General features: G+C 39.8%; 1 long non-coding RNA gene across 5 annotated transcripts in view; it reads left to right on the forward strand.

Moving 5' to 3' along the window:
* The window catches only part of LOC309615706, a 43,989-nt gene that overhangs the window by 10,742 nt on the left and 12,384 nt on the right, over positions 1-20,863 (forward strand). For 2 of the 5 annotated variants that reach the window (XR_014236994.1, XR_014236995.1), the window contains exons 2-3: positions 10,652-10,847; positions 11,061-11,228. This is a non-coding gene — a long non-coding RNA (uncharacterized lncRNA). Of the gene's footprint in view, positions 1-10,651; positions 10,848-11,060; positions 12,071-13,153; positions 20,769-20,863 lie in introns of those variants that run through there. The other 3 variants (XR_014236993.1, XR_014236996.1, XR_014236997.1) reach the window with 3 other exon arrangements.

Below are 20,863 nucleotides of genomic sequence, written 5' to 3' on the forward strand. Positions count from 1 at the left end.
TTCCCTCTTGGTGTTGTACATTCTATGGGTTTGGACAAACATGTAATGGCATGTATAGGGGATTCCCCGGCGGTCCAGTGGTTAAGACTCCCTGCTTTCACTTCCCAGGGTGTGGGTTCGATCCCTGGTCGGGGAACTAAGATCCCACAAGCTGTGCAGTACGGCCAAAAAAATAATAATAATAAAAATAAAAAATATAATGAAATGTATCCATCACTATAGTATCATACAGAATAGTTTCACTGTCCTAAAAGTCATCTGTGCTCTGCCTATTCACCCTCCCCGCCGCCCAACCCCAGGAACCACTCATCTTTTTATTGCCTCCATAGTTTTGCTTTTTCCAGAATGTCGTATAGGTGGAATCATACAGTGTGCAGGCTTTTCAGATTGGCTTCTTTCACTTAGTAACATGTTTTTTAAAGTTCCTTCATGTCTTGATGGCTCATTTCTTTTTAGCACTGAATAATATTGAATTGTCTGAATAATATTCCATTGTCTGAATGTACCATTCACCTACTGAATCTTGGTTGCTTCCACGTTTTGGCAATTATCAATAAAGCCGCTGTAAACATCCGTGTTCAGGTTTTTGTGTGGACTTAAGTTTTCAACTCCTTTGGATAAATACCAAGAAGCCAGACTGCTGGATTGTATGCTAAGAGTATGTTTATTTTTGTAAGAAACTGCCAAACTGTCTTCCAAAGTGGCTGTACCATTTTGCATTCCTGCCAGCAATAAACAGGAATTAGGGTCATCTATATTTCAAAGGAAAACCAACTCTGCTGGAATTTTCTGCAGAGGAACTAGGAGGACAGGGTAGAATGAAGTGGGAGGGGGAACCCACTCCTGGGAAATGGTGACAGTTAAGGTGAAATAGTGAAAGAAAAGAGAAGGAGGAAGAGAGTGTATGTTTCTGTTCCTTCTTGGCTTTCTCTTTACTAATAACTTTGATGCCACTGCAGACCCGCCCTTACACTAGCCCTGACCTGGGCTGAAGCAAGCGGCAGGGACTGACCAGTGAACTCGCTCCTTAGGAACCCAAGAGCAGAGGAACCCCAAGTGCCTTTGGTCAAGAGGAAGTGAGACTATTATTCCTAGAGCAGGGTGGGTCTCAAAAACTTGCTGACTGAAAGCAGAAATGAGAATATAACCTCCTCAGCTTGTCATTCAAGGGTCTTAAATCTGCCAGAGTCCTCAGTTTAGCTCAAGAAAACTCAAACTAACTCACAACTCCTTAGACATTATCTTCATTTACTCTTTTATCCAGCAAATATTTGTTCAGTGCCTGCTCTGAGCCAGGCTCTGGATGTGATTAACTCCCTTGCAAAGTCAAGGACAGAGCTCAGTTTGGTTCATATCTTGGTTTTATCATTAGAGGGTCACTGGCTCTAGAGTCCAGTGAGCAAGCAGAGAAGAGGAGTTGATGTGAAAAGATTTTGGTTTAAAAATAAAGGTCAGGACTATGCTCGGGTTCTGGTGCACAAGTATGCAGTCAGTTTTGCTGTAAATCTCCTACATCAAATAATGTTTAAAAGAATGTATGAAGGGGGAATTCCCTTGTGGTCCAGTGGCTGGGACTCGGCACTTTCACTGCCGAGGGCCCAGGTTCAGTCCCTAGTTGGGGAGCTAAGATCCGCAGATCCGCAAGCCACATGGCACGGCCAAAAAAAAGAAAAAAAAAGTGTAAGAAGGAATTAAATGAGAACTTTGGAGAATGAATATCGCCCATAGGAAATAGTGAAATGGGGGAGAGGTGAAATTTATTGCCATTTGGGCAAAATGGTTTATTCATTTGGAGGAAACAATCTCTAACTCTCACATATAACTACAGTTCTTTACAGAATGGACATTTTGTGTATTGTGGCAACTTTGGGGGATAACACATTTTTCTACAAGTACCTGCTTTTGGCTCCATTTTCCATCTAAAATTATGCACATGAGGGAGAGAAACGATTCTGTTAACAAAGAATGAGATCATCTTTATCCGCAAAGACCTTGACTGAAAGTCAGTGGTCAATGACCAAAATTCTAATGTCACTGGAGTCCTGGCAGAATGGCATCTGAAACTCTTTGTATATGTCTGATCACGCTTTTTCAAACCTCTCATAAGTTTAAGGATCAACATAACACAGCCATCTTAGATATGAACCACTGTTATTGCTTAGGCCTCATTGACTTGGTTTTAGGAAAAGCACTTCCCATCATCAGAATTTATACTACAAGCCCTTTTTAAGCAGAGACTCAGCTTTCCTCTCCTATTGTACTGTCCCCAGTATCAAGCACAGTGCAAGGCATGAAGAGGAAGCTCAGCAATGACAAGCAAGCAGAAAGATTAACTAAATCTTAATATCTTTACAGAACAGTTTCCAGTGAAATGGAACAGAGTCACATACGCACATGGCTCCTATCAATAGAATTTACTTGGCAATTAATAACAGGAGGCCAGAGAGATTGGGACAAATATTTGTTATCAAAGATGCCTCCTCTTGAGTAAAATTGGTTAGGATCAGGTTAATTCCCCTCAAGAGAAGAGATACCATGGGAAAAGGGCTTTTGTGCCAATTGACTCAACGTTTTTCTTTCTTCAACTGCCATCCTGTCTCTAGGGAGAAAAAAGCAAAAACAAAAAACTCAAAACAATGAGAAAAAAAGACTGCACTGACAAATAAATAAAAAGAGTTAAGAGGGAATATAGAACAAATTGGAAGTTCAACCGAGAAACAGAAGGAGGCCAACATATTACTGATAACCCAAATAGTAAAACCCAGCTTTGATCTCCTACATTCAATCCCTGAAGAATTTTGTGGGCATCTAAAACATACATCCTTACTTCCCAGGTATAAAATCCTGAAGAATTTATATCCTATTTCGTATGTTCACAGATTAAGTATTTTTAAAAATCTGATTCCCTTTTGAGATTCGTGCAAAAAGGAGCTAGAACATACACCCTTGAATGGAATGATGAAGGAAGCGGCAATGTGTCATGGTTTCCTGTTCTCACGGCCCCAGACGTGTTCCCCTGAAGCCACGCTTCTCATCGCTGCTGGAGAAATCTTTGTAAAACTCACATCAGATCCTGTTACTCCCTAACGTGGCCTGAAACCTTTGAGAGCTTTCCCTGTCTCTCGAGTTGAAACTATACTCATCGTCTGGCCCATGCCTACCTCTCCAGCCCATTCATTCCCCACCCTCTACCCCCTCCAAACTCAAACCCAGTGACACTGCATCAGGTAAAATGATTTTAGTTGCAAGTAACAAAAAATCTGACTTGATTTTTCAAAGAATGAAGGGAACACAAGGCTCCACTTAATCTCCGGTCGGAGTTTGTTCAGGTCTTTTGGCTCCATTTCTCTGCAATTCCCTTAGCTCCATGTGACATCCTTCTCCTCTGGTTGGCTCCCCTTGAAATAACAAAGTGGAAACTAACAGCTCTCAGGTTTACATGCTTCCTCTTCCCCAACCATCAAGCCAAAGTCCTGGGCTTCTTTCTGATTGGACATATCCAGCCCTGAACTAATATACCTGAGGAATGCCATGGCTGATTTTCTTAGGCCTGGAGGACCTGCCTTTCTGGGAACCAGCTATGACAGGGGAGTGGATTATGCCAGCTGGCTAAGGCCAATCAGGACCCATCCCTGGAGCCGGGAGTGAGGTCAGTTACACTCAACCCCCTGTCTAGGAAATTTGCAGAGAAGGAAAGAATGGGTGCTGAATAAGCATCTTCAGAATCCAAGATACCTGATAATAACCTAAGCCTTTCGTCCCATGGTACACCTCTCTGCTCTCTTCCTAGAATGTTCTTCCCCACTTCATCTGTCTGGCAAATTCTTACTCTTTCCTCAGTCTTAGCTCAAGCGTTTCATCCTCTGTAAGGCCTCTGGGTATCCACACCCCCGCCCCGCCACCAAACAGAGTGGATTACTCCCTTCCATGTGCCATTCTTATCCCCAGTATAGACTTACTTTATTGCCTCATCCCCTTATTCATCAATTGTATGTTTAATAGATTTGTCTCCCCATACAGAAGGTTAACCCCTTGAGAACAGAAACCCTAACCTTTTTATCCTTCCTCTTGATGTCTATGAAGAGACCACAGCATATATGTATATTGTTTAAATAAATTCTGAGTTTTGTTCATTCTACTGGTGGGAGCGATCCTCAAGTTGTGTGTGTAGGTATGACCTCTTCTGATGTCATAAACTCAAGAAAGAGACAAGTCTTCAAAAGTTGCTAGAGACTGGAGCACAGGCAGGTGGGAGGTAAAACACCTACAATGCTCTGGTCCTTGGCCTCCTTGATCTGGATTTAGAGGGATCTAGAGGTTTTTGAGAGTCCAGAGCATTATTAGTTGTAATGATGCCCTCTGCCATATGAAAGCGATTCAGGAACCAGGCAAGAGGCTTTCCTATAGGAACCTCAAGCTGGTCACCTGGCCAGGCAGATTCCCTAATTGCATGTGGTGCTCCATGTTTATATAACCTTTATTATTCCTAATTGGAAAGGAGGGACATGCTCTAAATAATATTTCCTCTCACCTCCCAGCTCAAAGAAAAAATATACCACTTTTTACCTTTCCTCAACTTACAGTATCTGGGGGTGGAGTAAAGAAACATTTCCAAAAGCTGAAATAAAATTGTTAGCATTATTAGCAATTTTGTAACACACTTAACTCTAGGTAGGGTACAGTATATGGCAGAGAAACACAGGAAGCAATTGGGAAATGTCAGGGAAACTAATAATGAATTCGCCAATGAGAAGTGCTCTGCAAATAATAACATTGATGATAGTACCACAACTCTCCTGAAGGGCCCCAGGATTCAGTTAGAAGACAGTCAAGGTGTTAGATGCTAGTATCTGTCATTAGAGTCGCAAAAGCAGCAGAAGACAGGCTGTCCGACCTTAGCAGAGTCACACATCAATGGAATAGCTAGAGACTATGCATAATATAACCTAGTGTAGTATAAATTATGCATCTGTGATAGCACTGTAGCAACGTTATTTCACTGATTACTGAGTGATCGGCGTGGAATGATATTAATCGGGAAAGGCTCTCGAAGGGGTGAGTCACGGATTTTTAAACAAGTGGTTGATGTAATGTGGATGGTACTCAAAAAATATTATCTTAGCAACTGTGTAGAGAATGAACTGAGACGGGGGAGCACAAAGCAGGGAGATCAGGTAGGAGGCGGTAATGCAGACGAGGTGACAGGAGCGTGGACTGGTGTGTGGGCTGTGAAATGGAGCTGGGATGGTTTAGAGAAGGCAATGCAGAGGACTGCATCACACCGTGGGCTTTGCAAACAAGCTGACTCGGGCTCCAAGCCTGGCTCCCCCACTGACTAGCTGAGTTACTTGACTACCTAACCTACCTGCTATAAGGCTATTCCCTCATCTACAAAATGCACTCACGGGTGTTTGTCATTTTTGAAGTGCATTATCTAGACATCCTTCCTAATTTGAATGAATCCCAATGGGATTGGGAAGCCACAAAAGGGAAGCCGTTCCTCATGCTTTGAGTAGAGCCAGTTGATGCTCTCCCTCCTCTCTGTGCTGGGGGGTAGTGATGCAAAGGCACTGTGGTCAGCTTGAGAATCTTCGAAGTCTCTGCGGTGAGATTAGCATCCAGAGGCATGGCGGGGCATGTCCTGGGAATTGTAGCTGAGGTTGGATCCCAACTTTGTACTCTGCTTCTTCCCTTGGCTCTTCCCTGAACTTAGTCCTCCACCTTCCTATAAATTCTGTGAGTTGCCTGATAACTTCCCAGTAAATTGCTTTCCTACTTAAGACATCTGCTGCCTGCTACCAAGAACACTGACTAAAACGTGACCTCACAGGGCTATTTGAAGGTTGAATAAGATGGTGTGTATAAAGCCTTTAGCCCAGTACCTGCCACAGGTAAATGCTTACTAAATGGTTGATCCAAGGAAAAAACAAAGAAAGCATTTGTGACAGAATAGACTTTGATGACTAATTAGATGTGAGAGAAGAATAAAAAGGAAGAACGGGGAAGATAACACTGTTTACCAACCTGCCTTCCACATCCCTGTTCTGTGTCCAACAAGACTATGGAAGCCAACAGAAGGACGACCTGCTTAAAACAGGTTAGAGAGTAATGGCAAAGTACCGAATTAGCCTGTTGACTGAGAACATGGCGTTTTACTGACACGACAAAGTCTAAACTTGTTCGCCAGGCACGCAAGACATTTTATAACCCTGTCCGGACCTTCCTTTCCAGCCCGGACACTTGCCACTCCCTGAAAAGCAGCTGCCATGGAGTCAGAGCAAGCTGCTTGGTGTCCCATGAACACACCATGTTACTCTGATCTTCACTGCCTTTGCCCACTGTATTCTCCATGCTTGGAATGTCTTTCTCAACCTCCCTCAACTTCAACTCCTTATTTAAGACTTGGGTTACATATTTTCTCCTCCATGAAGCCCTTCCTAACTTTCCAAGCAGAGTTACTTGCTCCTACCTCTGGGCTCCCACAGAATTCCGTTCATGCCTCCCTGATAGCAAGGACCACATTTTATTCCAGCGTTCTCTTCATGTCTCTGTCATTGCCCCGTGTGGTCCCAGACACCAGGGATGACAGATTGGTCATCCCTGCATCCTCATTCCCTGATGTTATGTGGCCCGTAGACAGTACTTCACAGGCTTGCTGTCGGACACCCAGAACATTTCTTTATATACTTGCTTAGAGATAAAAGGGTTTGCTTGTGAGAGAATGAACCAGATACAACAATCCACAGGCAAAAATTAGTCCTGTTCGTTATTTGTTCACACATTATGAAATAATCAGGGTCCTTTAACTTCCTAGCTCCTGAAGAGCAAAGTTCTGTTTTAATTCACTTTGTGCAACATGGTTTTGCACCAAGAAGTGCAGTAAAGGAACTTGAGGGGCTGCTTGGATGTAACCAAAGAGATGTTGTAAATAAGCTGCAGAAGCCATGGTTGGAGACCCTGGGCTGCAAGAAGCCAAGCCAGAAGCCTTGGTTAGGTTTTTCTATAGACTCTCTACAGCTCTGATCCCCATAATTCAACCAAATCACCTTTCTCAAATAGGCTCCGCTAATGAAAATAAAGATTTCCCTTTGCATTTCCTCAAGTTAGGCATAAGTACCAGGTTCCAGAGGAACATAGCCTTGACGCCAAAATTTAGTTTTATCTTCCGTTGTCCTAAGAAACTATTCCTTTTCATTTTATTAAAAAGATTTTAGAGATTTCACTTTTAAATTATTTTTGAATAGATAACACATTACTGTGATCCAAAATTCAAAATTATACAGTGTAGGGGACTTCCCTGGTGGCACAGTGGATAATACTCCACGCTCCCAATGCAGGGACCGGGTTTGATCCCTGGTCAGGGAACTAGATCCTGCATGCATGCTGCAACTAACAGTTCACATGCCACAACTAAGGAGCCCATGTGCTGCAACTAAGGAGCCCGCCTACCATAACTAAGACCCAGTGCAACCAAATAAATAAATAAATAAAAACTACACAGTGTAAAGTGTTCCCCCCTACAATGTAACCCAACCATCAAGCTTCCCTTACCATGAGCAACCAAAGCTATCTCTTTCTCATGCATTCTTCCAGAGATATTTTATGCATGTAAGGAAATATTTTTAATTTCCTACTGCCTTTTACACAAAAGTTAAAGTAGTACACACAGTTCTGCATCTTGCTTCTTTTCACTAAATAAGATATCTTGTAGATCTTTTCATATCAGTATCTATATATTTTTTCCTGGCTGCATAGTATTCCATTGCACGAGTGAACTCTAATCTATCAGGCCAGTCTCCCATGAATGGACCTTCTGTTTTTTCCCTAATCCTTTCTATTTTATAAACAATTCAGCAGCTCTTTTAAACCTCTCTTCAAACTTCCTACCAGCCTCTGCCTCCCTTAGTCTCCAAAAATGCTCTCTCTTCACTCACAGAGAAAACAGAGGCCATTACATAGAGATTCCATCAATTTCCTGCCTCCCGTCCACTTTGTGCTTCAAACTCCATCAATACCAAAGAGCAAATAGTTCTGAGAATGTGCATGTTCTCTCTTGTTTCTTCTGTACCTTTGTATATGCCATTCCTACTCCCACCGTCATTGGTTTGCCTGGGAAACCTCTATTAACTTTTCAAATCCAAGTTTGGATATCATGCCAGAGGGAGTTAATCAGTTCCAGCTGTGTAGTGTGTCTGTACCTTGTTCCTCTCCCTCCATCGTAGTTATTATGCTGGTTTGAAATTTGTTTACAAGTCTATGTTCCATAGGTCTGTGAGCACCTTGAGAGCTAATTCATATCAGGATGCCTCGCACTTAGCATAATCTGGTAATAGAAGCTACTCAATAAATATTTGTGGAATAAATGAATAAATAACATGGGGGAGACATAAGCACACTCTGTAATGACAAGTATTTGCAAAAGAGCAGAATGAGTCTTCAGTCTGCATAGTGTAGCAGAAACAGCATTGGACCAGAAACCAAGAGAACAAATTCTGGTCCATGGAAGCAGGAAACTCTTTCCACATGTTCATTGCTGTATCCTCAATGCCTAGAAGAATGGCTGACTTGATTGGTGCTGAGAAAGAATGAGGCTTTGTGGTACATTTGTCTTTGAATCTGCCAAAGACACGCTTTATTTCAAATAGTTTGCAGGGAGAAAGCTAGAACCAGAGAGCCTGTAGTTTTTGGCCTAAAAACAGAACATACCTAACACCCCATCGTAGGTAAATTATCATAAGGCCAGAGAATTTATTACCAGCTTAAGTTGAACAAATTCAATCAATTGACTTTTATTACAAATATATCTTATAGATTAAATTAACACATTTCCCATAGCCACAGGTTTTTCCAAGCTTAGCGGTAATAACATGCTTAATTTGGGAAATGAAATAAAAACCTTATAGATAATCTTGGAGAGGCAGGGCTCTTGGCTCCTCCTCTGTGACACTAAAAAATAGCAATAGTGTGACAGTCAGAGACAGAACCCTTAGGAATTTAAACTGAAATAAGACCTTTACCCCACCTGGCCTGTCTTCTAACAGGACTCTTTGTTCATTGCTCTCCCGCGGTCACCAGTATGCAGATATTCTTCTGCCCTCTCTTCCTTTTCTTACCAAACAGGAGTAGCATGCACATTAATGTCAATTCTCCACCAGTTCATGAAAATAAGATTCTTTAGGGAATTCCCTGGTGGTCCAGTGGTTAGGACTCCACGCTTTCACTGCCGATCCCGGGTCGAGGAATTAAGAACCCGCCAGCCACGGGGCGCGGCCAAAAAAAACCCCATTGAATTAAAAAAAAGAAAAGAAGATTCTTTTATCCTAATGCTTCTGATCAAACATCATGGTGACCCATAGATTGTTTTTAGACCAAGACTGAATCAAAGTTTTATATTTATAATTTTTATTTCCACAATGTTCAATAAGTATGTGTTGATTGACTGAATGAGTATTTGGCCATTAATTAGCTCTGTAACCTTGGGCAAATTTCATTGAACTTTTCTGAGCCTCATTATCTTCATCTATACAATCGAGTTTGATTGATGTATTTTTCAAATGATTTTTAATAGTTTAAACCCTTTCTTCAAACAAAATCCTAGGCAGAACACAATATACAGGACAGAAAAAAAGTGGAGGTACTCTAGATAAAATAGGTGTGGGGGCCCTAAGACTCCTTGCTTCGCCTCCTCCTTCCCTACCCTCACTTCAGCTCTGAGCCCCAGGGCTCTGTGGGGCACCATCTAAAAATCCTCTGGACTAGGGAATTCCCTGGCAGTCCAGTGGTTAGGACTCCATGCTTTCACTGCCAAGGGCCGGGCTCAATCCCTGGTCAGGGAACTAAGATCCCACAAGCCGCCCAGTGCCGCGAAAATATAAATAAATAAATAATAAAAAATTTTAAAATAAAAATAAAAATCCTCTGGGCTAGATGATTATATACATGACGTTGACTCCCAGACTGGTAAAGAAACTTACAGTCATGTAGGTCCTGAGATTCCCAGCCTTAGGAATTAAACAAGATAGAGCTACACAGGCAAATGAACATATGAATTTCTTTGCTTTGGGTCAACCAACAGCAGCTGATTATTTAATGCTAAGCAGAATTCAAAATTATATATAGTGTTGATAAATTAACAATGAACATGCTAACAGTGAACAATGAACATGGTAACATAAATTATAACAAATAACTTTCGGTAGATAAAATTTCTCAACATATTATAAAAATGAGTGGGGGTAATAAAAGGAATCCCTGGGGACTGAAAAGGTTGAGACTCATGATGAATTCCATTTTCTTCCTTTTCATACATATAAAATGAGGCAGAGAAAGATGAAATGGGCCGCCTAAGCTCCCACAGCTTACTTAGTGGCAGAACACAGCGCTTGCCATTTCCAGCCCACTGTTCTTTTCCGACCGTGTTGGATTTCTATGTAAGGTTAGACTTCCACCTTTATGTGTCTGGGATCTGTGGTCACACAGCTACAGAATGATAGAAAGTCCTCATTATCTCAGCATTCATTATCTGAATCCCTGAAGTTTGAAGTTATGAAGGAGAGTAAAATTCATCATAACTTAGAAACGTTTACTTATCAAATGACTGCTTATAAATACCCATCCCCATTAAACATTAACATCTATCCTCCCCTTCTAGGGTCAATTTCTTTGTCAAGTCTAGAGCTGATGACTGGATTTTTACACATATTTGACAATACAGTCCAAACACAATGGAAATCAACTACAAAGTGAAATTGCACGTCTCACGAAAGATAATTTTATGAGATAGATGAAAGAAGGCCAATGAGCTTAGTCCACAGTGAAAGAGGGGAAAAGACATTGACATTGAAGAGGTAAGCAAAGGCCTTGTTTAGGATTAAGATTAGGGATGGCCTTGTGGGTCTCAGTGCTTTTTGTTTTTATTCTGATTGGGATGGGGAATTGGGGGAGGCCTATAAGCAGGGCAAGTGACAATCAGATTTATCTCTAAAATTTTCATTTTGAAACTGGCAAATACACTAAAATACATGATTTTGCAACTGTATTTCTGTGATTTTATCCCATAGATGCAGCTCCACATGCATGAAATGACACCTGTATGAAGTTTTTCATTGTTGCATTATTTGTTCAGCGAAAGGTACCTGGTTAAGTAAACGATGATATGATAAGCAGCGGGAAAAACAAATAAGGAAGATCTCTATGTGCTAATATGAAAAGAGCTTTAGGATGTATTGGTAAGTGAAAAAAAGCAAGATATAGAACACTGTAGAATAGTCTCTATAGTAGGCTACCTTTTATGTAATAAGGTGAGAGATATATTTGCATATGCTTGCATTTGCCTTAAAAATCCTAGAAGGATTAAAAAAAAAAGATACCAATGGAAATAAATATCATTAGAGAGTTGGGGTGAGGGATGCAGGAGTAGGTTATAGAGTTCTCTGGGCCTATCTTTTTATAGTGTGTTGAACTTCGAACCATGTAAATGTTGTACCTAATAAAAATGAATACATTTAAAAATCACTCTGGCTGCTCTGTGGAGAGTAGTTGTAGAGACAAAGAGTAGAAGCTGGGAGACCATTAGGAAGGTGGTGAAGTTGGTTGGGCAGGTGTAGATGGTGGCTGGCTCTGGAAGGAAGCAGTGGAGGTGGTGAGAAGGAGTCAGGTTGGGGGTGCAGAGCCAGGTGGACTTGCTGATGGATTGGATGTTGCATGTGAGAGAAGAAAAAAAAAAAAAGAAATCAAGGATAATTCCTAATATTTGTCTTGGGCAGCTGGAGGAGAGAAAATGGAGTAGAGGTGGGGAAGGGGCAGGGAAAATTGAGAACCAAGGGTCTGTTTTGGACTCGTGAAGACTGATATGTCTCTTGGATGTCCAAGTGGAAATGCCCACAACTAGAGAGAAACATCCAGAAGAATTAAGACAGCAGAGATGTTTCTAAAGATGAGTTCAACTCCCCATGAGTTTTAACTAAAGGACTGAGAGACTGTGGGAAAATTAATAAAACCCTCAAGCATTTTGTTAAATGTCCATCTTCATTGTCATGCTGCACAAATAAAATACAAAGGAAAAATGTCACTTGTGCTATTATAAGATTTTGTTGGAAAAAATTATGTCCAAAAATTCCAGTCAGTCATTTGACTTGTTCTTAGTTCTAAGAGTAAGCCTGTAGTTATCATTATAGCCTACATTTTGGTAAATATAAAGTAAATATACTTTCACAATTTTTATTTCACTTTTCAAGATAAAACTCAAATCAAAGCTTTTTCACTATTGGGAATTCCCTGGAGGTCCAGTGGTTAGGACTTGGCACTTTCAGTGCTGGGGCCCAGGTTCAATTCCTGGTCAGGGAACTAAGATCTCCAAAGCTGAGCAGTATGGCCAATAAAAGAAAAAAGAAAGACAAACAAAAAATTTTTCACTATTTATTATGAAATGTAAGCAGCCTACCCTAAGTGGCCTTTTTAAAATTATTTTTTTAATTAATTAATTTATTTATTTATTTATTTATTTATTTGGTTGTACCAGGTCTTAGTTGTGGCAGGCGGGCTCCCTAGTTGCAGCTTGCCAGCTCCGTAGTTGCGGCACTCGGGCTCCTTAGTTGTGGCATTCAAACTCTTAGTTTCGGCATGAATGTGTGATCTAGTCCCCTGATCAGGGATCGAACCCAGGCCCCCTGCATTTGGAGTGCGGCGTCTTATCCACTGCGCCACCAGGGAAGTCCCTAAGTGGCCTTTTTAGTCTTCCAAATAAGATGGAAAAGTGACAGTCACAGAAACAGAGGGAAACAAATATAATTCAAATTTTTCTCTTGGATACTAAGTTCACTTCTTTATTAACAGAATAACTTACTACATAACCTGGATTGATAACAGGGCAAGAGGTGGAGAGTAACAATTACTCCTACTTTACCATTCTCGAAGTCAAATAAATACTTTTTGATTAAAATGCAGAACTGCTTTCTTAAGAATTCTACCTTCAACTATTAATTTGCCTCTCATGTTTTACCTGAGCAGGACAGAGTTGAGAAATGTTCCACTGTTAATAGAAGTCAGGGTATTACTGTCTGTAGTGTTTGCTGCAATGCCCAGTATCTTAAAAATTTCAGGCTGCCAAAACTAATTACCACTGTGGCTTAAACAACAAACATTTATCTCTCAGGTTTCTGGAGGCTGGAAGTCTGAGATCAGGGTGTCAGCATGGCCAGGTACAGGTGAGAGCTCTCTTCCTGGTTACGTTCTCACATGGCCTTTCCTTGGTTCGTTCACACAGAGAGAGATCTCATGTGTCTCCTCCTCTTCTTATAAAGGCATTAATCCCATGATGGGGGCTTCACCCTCATGACCTAATCTAACCCTAACTACCTCCCAGATGTCCCACCTCCAAGTGCCATCACATTGGGAATTATGGTTTTGACATACGAATTTGGAAAAGGGGGGACACAAACATTCAGTCCATAGCACCCAGCCTAGATCCCCCTTCAGGTTGGAGACCCCCAGGTGCCGGAAGTGTTGGCTGCTGATGGCTTTCAGCTGAGTCCTCTCAAGGACTTGCCTGAAGGAAGCAGCCTTCCTTAAGGTTAGGCCCCTTTCCAAAGGGGTGAGTGATAGGTACAAGTGGAAGAGAGTACAAAGATCCAGCCCTCTTGCCTCAATATGAGACAACTCGGATGAGCCATCCCACCTCCTGAGCTTCCCATGAGGTCAACTGAGCCCAAACTTCTGCCCCTGTCCTGTTCCCCTGGCTCCCTTATAGGTGTTGTTCCCAATAGACTTCCCACCCACAAATCTCTGTCTCAGAGTCTATTTCCTGGTGCCCAACCTAAGACACCAGGAGACCTCATTAACCGCATAGTCAAATAATAAATAACCAAATCATGCAAATTTCTCTACATTTTGTGTAGGTTAAGGCACAGCATATAAAAGGTAAATGTAGTGGAAAATGCCCAGAGTAACGAGTGCGCTATTGGACTATCCCAGGGCTCGCTTTATGCACCTTGCACATATCATACACACATTTGTGGGAGGAAAAAACTCTCCCTTACGTCTGTTTGGTCCCATATCTTTTTGTCTGTCACAAAGAGTAGTCTCTTTGCTTATTATAACTGACCTCTGAATGCGTTAAATAAGAGAACCAAGTTTTGCTCCCATTCTGCTAGAATTTATTTTTGTTTTTTAAGGATGCATAACAACAGTCAGTCCAATTTCAGTCTGCATATTCTTGGAAGAAGTGAGGAGTAAATCACGAAATGAAATAGCCAGCTTGGCAGCTCTCCTTAAGAATTCCCCAGCAGGGGTTTTGTGGCTGCATCTAAAAAAAACAGGCCTTTGTTGCTGAGTTGATTTATCATACACATAACAATTCCCAGATCATAGATTCTTTTTGCTAATTCGTTTCCGTCATTGTAATTTATTTAGCCTTCACCTTTCAAGATCCTTTATGACCATTAGTACAATTTTTAAAATAGCATCGTGCAGGTGGGATTTCACAAAGAACATTCAGACGCTTCTCTCCCTTTCAGGTCAGCGTTTAGTGAAGTCCAGAGGATTTTTTTTTTTTTTCATAGAACCCATGTAGCCTAACTTATATTCAGAGATATAGTCACAAAGAGACTCTGTCTTCAGGACTCTTATTTTTTAATAGTTATTTCTCCATTTATTTCCTTTTAGATTTTTGAATTTTGTCATTCTTTGTTAATCATCATTTTATTACATAATTACAGAGAAGATGGAAATGGGATAAATGAAAAAGTGTCCATAATCCTGTCACCAGAACAAACCAGAATCAACATTGGTGGTTTATTTTCTTTCAGACTTTTGCCAAAATAGTGTATATAGTAGCATTTACAATTTTTATAAAATATACTCATGCCATGTTATAATTTAACTTACCAATATGTAATAAATATTGTCCATGTCAATAAATACACCATTAAAATATTGCATAGATGCACACTATTTTATAGTATGGGCATATCATAACTTCTTTAATCAATATCCTGCTATGAAACATTTATATTATTTCCTTTTTTATTACTTTTATAAACAATGTGTAAGGGACATCCTTGCAAATAAATCTTTGTACAAATAACTGGCTACTTCCCTAGGACAAATTCTTTTTTTGTATTTCCCTAGGACAAATTCTTAGATGTAGAATTTCTGCATCAAAGAGTAGTTACATATTTAAGATTTTTGAAAACGCTTATTGCTAAATTGTTTCAATTTATATTCCCACCAACAGTGGTTGAGAATGCTCTTTCCCACACTCTTGTCACCCTGAGTATATAATTCTTTTTCATCTTTGCTGATCTAATGATGAAAAATAGGATCTTGTTTTTAGTTGCATTTGTTTGATTTCTAGTGAGACTGAATTTAAAAAAAAATGTTTATTGACCATGTACATTGCTTCCTCTGTGAAATGTCTGTTCATGTCCTCTGAACATAAGATACTGACTTCGAATATTTATATTATTGAGTTTTAATAGCCCTGTCTATATATTTATCATACATCTGTGTGTATTCTACATTTAGAACTATATATACTCTAACAAGTTTTCATCCGGTTTGTCTTAACTTTAAATTTAATTTTCTGGGCATAAAGATTTTTTTTAAGTAGTCAAATGTATCAATTTTTTTCTTTATAATTCTGCCTATATTACAATGCTAAAAAGAAAGACATTCTGTACCCAAGATTATATAAATAATCTAAGAGAAACTGTATTTTCTCCTAGTAATTAATGGATTCATTAGAAACTTTTGTTACATTTAAATCTTTAACCTACTAAACTTTTGATTGTATCTGTGAGGTAGGAGTCTAACTTTATTTTTTTTTCCTATTGTTTAGGCAATTATCCCAAACTTATAAAATAATCCATCCTTTCTCTTTTCAACTGAAATGCTGTCATTGATACACGCTAAATTTGTAAATAACTTTAAATCTGCTTCTGCACTTTTCATTCTGATTGGTTGTTCTGTCTGTGAGTCCTATGCCTATACTATACGTTTAATCAGTATTGTTTTATAATGTGTTTTGGTATCTGATATGACCCTTATCTCCTCTGTATGTTTTTTTTTTTTAAGTATTTATTTATTTATTTATGGCTGTGCTGGGTCTTCGTTTCTGTGCGAGAGCTTTCTCTAGTTGTGGCAAGCGGGGGCCCCTCTTCATCGCGGTGCGCGGGCCTCTCACCATCACGGCCTCTCTTGTTGCGGAGCACAGGCTCCAGACGCGCAGGCTCAGTAGTTGTGGCTCACGGGCCTAGTTGCTCCGCGGCATGTGGGATCTTCCCAGACCAGGGCTCGAACCCGTGTCCCCTGCATTAGCAGGCAGATTCTCAACCACTGCGCCACCAGGGAAGCCCTCCTCTGTATGTTTTTTAAAGACTATATTATCTTTAATGTTACCTCTTCTCCTCTTTTTCAGAATGTCCATTATTTTTACATATGTATTCTTCCATATATACAGATCTTCCTCGACTTACGATGGGGTTACATCCCAATAAACCCATCATAAATTGAAAATACTGGGGCTTCCCTGGTGGCGCAGTGGTTGAGAATCTGCCTGCCAATGCAGGGGACACGGGTTCGAGCCCTGGTCTGGGAAGATCCCACATGCCGCAGAGCAACTAGGCCCGTGAGCCACAACTACTGAGTCTGCGCGCCTGGAGCCTGTGCTCCGCAACAAGAGAGGCCGCAATAGTGAGAGGCCCGCGCACCGCGATGAAGAGTGGCCCCCGCTTGCCACAACTAGAGAAAGCCTTCGCACAGAAATGAAGACCCAACACAGCCAAAAATAAATAAATTAATTAATCAATTAAAAAAAAAAAGGTGTCTCTCAAATTAAAAAAAAAAAAATTTGAAAATACTGTTAAGTCAAAAGTGCGTTTAAAAAAAAAAAAAAGTGCGTTTAACGCACCTACCCACTGAACATCGTGGCTTAGCCTAGCCTACCTTACACGTGCTCAGAACACTTGCATTAGCCTACAGTTGGGCAAAATCATCTAATACAAAGCCTATATTTATAATAAAGTGTGGAATATAGCATTAATTTATTGACTATTGTCCTGAAAGTAAAAAACAGAATGGTTGTCTGGGTATAGAACGCTTGTAAGTGTATTGTGATCACGAGGCTGGCTGGGAGCTGCAGCTCGCTGCCCAGCATCATGATAAAGGATCGCTAGCCTGGGAAAAGAGTAAAGTTCAAAATTCTAAGCATGGTTTCTACTGAATGCTTATTGCTTTTGCACTTTCATAAAGTCGAAAAAATTGTAAGTCGAACCACCCTATGTCGGGGACGACCTATACTTATAGAGAAGTTTTCGGTTCACAGCAAAACTAAGAGGAAGGTACAGAGAGATCCCATAAATCCCCTGCCCCCACACATTATCAGCATCCCCACAAGAGTGGTACTTTTGTTACAATGGATGAACTTACATTGACTTATTTCTTCCATATATATCTTTATACTATACTATATTGTATATTCTTTCATATATTTTAAAATATTTATTTATTTATTTGGCTGCCCTGGGTCTTAGTTGTGGCACACGGGATCTTTTTTAGTTGCAGCATGCGGACCCTTAGTTGCGGCATGTGGGATCTAGTTCCCCGACCAGGGATTGAACCTGGGCCCCCTGCATTGGGAGCGTGGAGTCCTAGCCATCCTAGCCACTGGACCACCAGGGAAGTCCCTCTTTCATATATTTTTATACTACTTTTGACACATCCTCCTCAAAAAAAATCCTTTGGAATACTATTAAATTTATATGTGAATTTAGGAAGAATTTACTTTTCACAATATTTCAAAATATCTGGAAACATGCCCTAAACATTTATTTAGGTCTTTGATTATGACCCTAGATCAGGATTTGTAGATTCCTTACATAGGCCTAAGATATTTCATGTCAAGTTCATTCTTTTCTTTTTTTAAATAAATTTATTTATTTTATTTATTTATTTTTGGCTGTGTTGGGTCTTCGTTGCTGTGCGCGGGCTTTCTCTAGTTGCGGTGAGCGGGGGCTACTCTTTGTTGCGGTGCGCGGACTTCTCATTGCGGTGGCTTCTCCTGTTGCGGAGCACAGGCTCTAGGCGTGTGAGCTCAGTAGTTGTGGCTCACAGACTCTAGAGTGCAGGCTCAGTAGTTGTGGCGCACGGGCTTAGTTGCTCCGTGGCATGTGGGATCTTCCCGGACCAGGGCTCAAACCCATGTCCCCTGCATTGGCAGGCAGATTCTCCACCACTGCGCCACCAGGGAAGCCTGTCAAGTTCATTCTTAATGCTCTTATTGTTCAATGGGATATTTTTTCATTATACTTCCTCACTCTTACCAAGCCTATTGACAGTTTTATAGACATATTATTCTCGTACTATAAAATTCATTCTTTTAAAGTGTACATTTCAGTGGTTTTTTAGTATGTTCACAAGGTAGTGCAACTATCAACACCATCTACTTTAGAACATCTTTATCACCCTCCAAAGAAACCCAAACCCATTAGCAATCGCTCCTATTTTCTCTTCCCCACAGCTGTCTCTTCATTAGTTGTTTCTAATCTGTAATCTTCATAATAAAATTTTAATTGTAAGTATAGCTTTCTTGAGTTCTGTGAGGCATTCCAGTGAATTATTGGACTTAAGGGGGTCATGGAAAGCCCTGAATTTATAGCCAGTTGGTCAGAAGTATGGGTGGCCTGGGACCTCCAAAGTGGATCTGACATCTGAAGTAAGGACAGTCCTGTGGGAGTCGTGCCCTTTACCTTGTGGGGTCTGCATTAACCCTGGATGGCCAAGACTGAATCTCAGAATATCCACTTGGGGTTGAAATGCAACAAGCTTCTTTTTGTGTGCTTTTTGACCATTTGTAGACATTTGTCTCCCTTCTCCTTGGGGTATTTGTTGCAAGACCCCCAGTGGATGCCTGAAACCTTGGATAGTACCAAACCCTATATATACTATGTTTTTCCTGTACATACATATTTATGATAAAGCTTCATTTACAAATCAGGCACTGTAAGAGATTAACAACAATAATAACAAAATAGAACAATTATAACAATATACTGTAATGAAAGTTTTGTGAATGTGGTCTCTCTCTCAAATTTAATGTCTTTTTTTGTATTAACTAAGCACTTATCATGCACTGTGACCTCAACTTTTGCAGTTTGAGGTGCAACAGCAAAGCTAGCACAGATTTCTTTTTCCTTCTTCACAATTTCAAGGATAGAAGATTTGTTCTTACCCTAGATCTTAGCAACCTCAGCATACAATTCTTTTTCTTTCCGTATTAAGCCAAGAACTTTCACCTTTTCACTTAAAGGAAGCACTTCACAGCTTCTCTTTGGCATTTCCTAATTGTCAGCATCACTACTCTTGCACTTTGGGGCCATTATTAGGTAAAATAAGAGTCGCTTGAACACAAGCACTTCGATAAACTACAGTCAATCTGATAACTGAGAAGGCTACTAAGTCTAAGTGACTAATGGGCAGGATACATTGGACTCAGGGATGATCCCAGGTGGGATGAAGCAGGACAGAGCAAGATTTCATCACACTATTCTGAATGGCACATAATTTAAAACTTATGAATTGTTTATTTCTAGAATTTTCCATTTAATATTTTTGACCACAGTTTACTACAACCATAGAAAGTGAAATCATGGGCAAAGGGGGACTACATATCTTTTTTGGAGAAAAATCTATTCAAGTCTTTTGCCCATTTTTAATTGGGTTTTTTTTTTTTTACTGTTGAGTTTTAAGAGTTTATTAAATAATATATTCCGAATATCAAATGAATCAGATATGTAATTTGCAAATATTTTGTTCCATTCTGTGTGTTTTCTTTTCACTTTCTCTATGGTGTCCTTCGAAGTTTTTAATTTTGATGAATTCTCATCTATCTATTTTTTATTTTGTCATATCTTAGAAACCATTGCCTAACTCAAGGTCACAAAAATTTACTACTACATTTTCTTCTAAGAGTTCTGCAGTTTTAGGTCATATTTTTAGAACTATGATCCATTTTCAGTTAATTTTGGTGTATTGTGTGAGGTAGCAGTCCAGTTTTATTGCTTTGCACGTGGATATCTAGTTGTTCCTAGTCTATTGATTTTAAACATCTTGTAACTATCCACCTAACATTATTTCTAGTAGATTTAATAGATTTCTCTTTTTTTTTCAAGTAATAATACCATGTTCAAATGATAACTTTGCTTTTTCCTTGACAGTATTTGTACTTATTATTTTGTCTTCTCAGATATTTTTTTAAAACGGGATGATCACATCATCTTCATATTTTTCTTCATTTTAAAGGAAATGTTTCTGCAGAAACAGACTCACAGACATAGAGAACAGACTTATGGTTGCCCAGCAAGAGGAGGATGGGGGAGGGATGGATTGGGAGTTTGGGATTAGTAGATGCAAACTATTATATATAGGATGGATAAACAACAAGGTCCTACTGTATAGCACCGGGAACTATATTCAATATCTTGTGATAAACCATAATGAAAAAGAATATGAAAAAAGAATGTATATGTATGTATAACTGAACCACTTTGCTGTACAGCAGAAATTAACACAACATTGTAAATCAAGTATACTTTAATAAATTTTTTTTTTAAAAGGGAATGTTTCTAGAGTTTTGCCACCGCTGAGTATGGCACTTCAAAGTAATAAATGCTTTCCAGTATCTGCTACTGTATCTATATTTTGCTGTTACTGATATAAGCTGAGGAGATATGATTTTGCTGTAAAACCTCTTTAAATTATGTTTTAAGAATATATTGTTATAATTTCTACTAGATGGAGTCTCCTTTAACAATTTTTTTTTTTTGCTATAACCTTTGGTTAAAATGATTTTGTATTTTTTTGTCTTGAA

Source organism: Balaenoptera borealis (assembly GCF_965194805.1).
Source record: "Balaenoptera borealis genome assembly, chromosome: 18".
Lineage (NCBI taxonomy): Eukaryota > Metazoa > Chordata > Mammalia > Artiodactyla > Balaenopteridae > Balaenoptera > Balaenoptera borealis.